The 2628-nt window shown below is 33.4% G+C and overlaps 1 protein-coding gene across 4 annotated transcripts in view; it reads right to left on the reverse strand.

The window, feature by feature from the left end:
* The window catches only part of LOC110029145 (homeobox protein HOX1A), a 21737-nt gene extending 21061 nt beyond the window's left edge, over positions 1-676 (reverse strand). For 3 of the 4 annotated variants that reach the window (XM_020731302.1, XM_020731300.1, XM_020731298.1), the window contains exon 1: positions 347-676. The gene's annotated coding sequence lies outside the window, so the exon portion shown is untranslated. The remainder of the gene's footprint in view (positions 1-346) is intronic. The other variant, XM_020731299.1, reaches the window with a different exon arrangement.
* Between the last annotated feature and the right edge of the window lie 1952 nt (positions 677-2628).

The raw sequence follows: 2628 nt of genomic DNA on the forward strand, positions 1-2628 counted from the left end.
TATATATATATTAGTAACAGATGAACAATCCAATAGAACATAAACATTTTCGTGATACAGGAACTTGATTGGTAAATTGGTCGCTTCATGGCCAACATGCAGGCCCATAAATCACCTAAAAATCTCTCCTCCCTCCAACGACAGAAAACCAAAAGAGAAAAAAAAATACTATTCAAACACCAAACAAACCAAATTATCCATTCAATCAAAGAAAAACTCATAAATGCAATAATCTACACCTAAAAATTTGATTAAAAAAAGCAAAAAAAAACTGCCATTATGATGTAGCATATAGTCACACTGAGCAAAAGCTTCTTCATAGAAAATATTTTGACATCGCCATTACCGATATTCACCCTTTGCTCGGAACATTGCAGAAAATGAGATAATCATCAAAGAGAAACACATGATGACGAGTGATGATGCCGAGAGCAAAGTGAGGAGTGAATTACAGGATTTGGACAATGGCGAGCCGAGTAGCGATGCGAATTTGCTGTCTTCGTTGCTATGCACTGAGAATGCTTCAATTGCGAGAAGAGAGCATTCGTAATTTGGAAGAAGGGGAACCCATCCGCATTAGCGATTTATGGGCATGATCGATCAGGGAGCGCGGATGTTTCGGCGGTGGAAACCCTAAGCTCAACAAAGGCTTTGTTGGGCTTCTATTTTTAGGAAAAACTACATGCCACTCAGTTCTTTTATGTATTTACCACATAAAAAAAAAAATTACATTTTACTTTTTTTTAACTTAAAATGACAATATTTTTTAGGAAAAATTACATACATGATGCTCGATTCTTATGGACTTACATATCTCACAGTTAAAGTTTCATTTCTACACACATAACACTTTATCTATAAATTTAACTATTAAAATATGATAATGAGCGTTATTTTTCATATGATATTTGTAATAATGAAAGTTTTTGTGTGAGATAAGTAGATATAAATTTTTTGGGTGGGGGGTTCACCAACAGAAGACCAAGCCCCACTTGTTTGATTGTATGCAGTCATTCGTGTAAGTGATGATGGTCAATTTAGCTGTGAGAAGTACAAAAAGAATGATTTATGCTCAGATTGATCGGACTTGAACCGACAGATCAACACCTAGGCTAACCACCACAAGAAAAACTAGCAAAGTTATCAACCTACTTTTCAATAGATCCAACTCAAGGATAGTCTGTTTTCTTGCCATCACTAGATGTCTCAAGGATGCCCTCGTGGTTCCATATACGGGATCAAAAGTTAGTCATATAACAAGGTTTTACAATCGTCTCGGAGGACCTCTCTCGTCAATGAATGAAATGTATATCGAGTTACGGTGATCCACCACTACTCAATAACCTACTCTTGTTCTATCAGTAGGAAGTCCTCATCTAGAAATTGAGGGTCAACAGTCAGACTAGATCAATCGATTGTCAAAGTCTAGCTGAAAAAGTTAGTATTTTCGATCAAAGTTGATATCCAATTGACTGGCTGCGTTGGCATTATCGAGCCAAAGTCATGATAGCCCAACCAACCCAAATATAAGACATCCGAGTAATAAGGGTGCACATGTAAAACACCTAAAATATCTATAATGAATCCCTTAGAGAAGTAACAAAAATGTAATATCACCTATTATACCTTTTCCAATATAAATAGGAAGATCATTTTCTGTTGATAGACAATACATTGCACTCTTCATTTCCTTACATGCCTCTCTATTCCTTGAAAAAAAAAATTCGTACGTTGCCAGGACGCAGAACGACCGCAATGCACCAATCGTGGTTGAGAAAAAAAAATGTCGCGATTGGTGCATCGCGGTGCACGCAAATTTTTTCCTATTTCTTTCATTTCTTACACTAACCATTGGGGTGTGATTCACAGACAAATCAAGATTAACAATATATATTAAAGTTTGGATGTTAGTCATGCAAACACATATGAATTGGGCAGCATGTATGTAAATGCCCCCTTTGTTTTCTTTAGTTGCATACTACAACATTTTTTTTTGTTTGACATTTACATACATACTACCCAATTCCTATGTATTTGCATATCTAACATTTAAATTTTACATTTGGCAATTATACCAACCAAATATTTTATATCACATGAATAATACCATCATTTTAACTTTAAAAGAGTGAGATACATTTTCATATGTAGATAAGGGGTCATATGTATAAAATTGAAGATTAGATATTAGATGTGTAAATACTTTATTTGATAAATAATATTTAGCATTTTATTGGGATATTATATGTTTATGAAACTTATGCTCGAATAGTTACAAAAGTAATAGAAGCTATTTTCGTAAATCACGAATTAAGCATCATGTGGTGAGTTCAATGAATTAAAGACTTGGAACATAAATGATAATTGTTCAGCTCATTATATGCATTGTTTTGCAAATCAGTTTCAATTGACTTTGATTAATGTGGCTAAACTTATGCAAAAGTTATTTGATTAGTGTTGTCCAGAGCTCAGGCAAAATAAGATATGTTTAACTAGACAAATAACTTAATGCACTTATTCAACTTGTAGTATTTACATATGAAAAATATGTAATTAACTTTTAAAAATTTTGTGATGATGATGTTTTAAACTGTTATTACAGATTTTAGTGCTTTATATATATATATA

This window comes from Phalaenopsis equestris, unplaced genomic scaffold (assembly GCF_001263595.1).
Source record: "Phalaenopsis equestris unplaced genomic scaffold, ASM126359v1 Scaffold000552, whole genome shotgun sequence".
Classification (NCBI taxonomy): domain Eukaryota; kingdom Viridiplantae; phylum Streptophyta; class Magnoliopsida; order Asparagales; family Orchidaceae; genus Phalaenopsis; species Phalaenopsis equestris.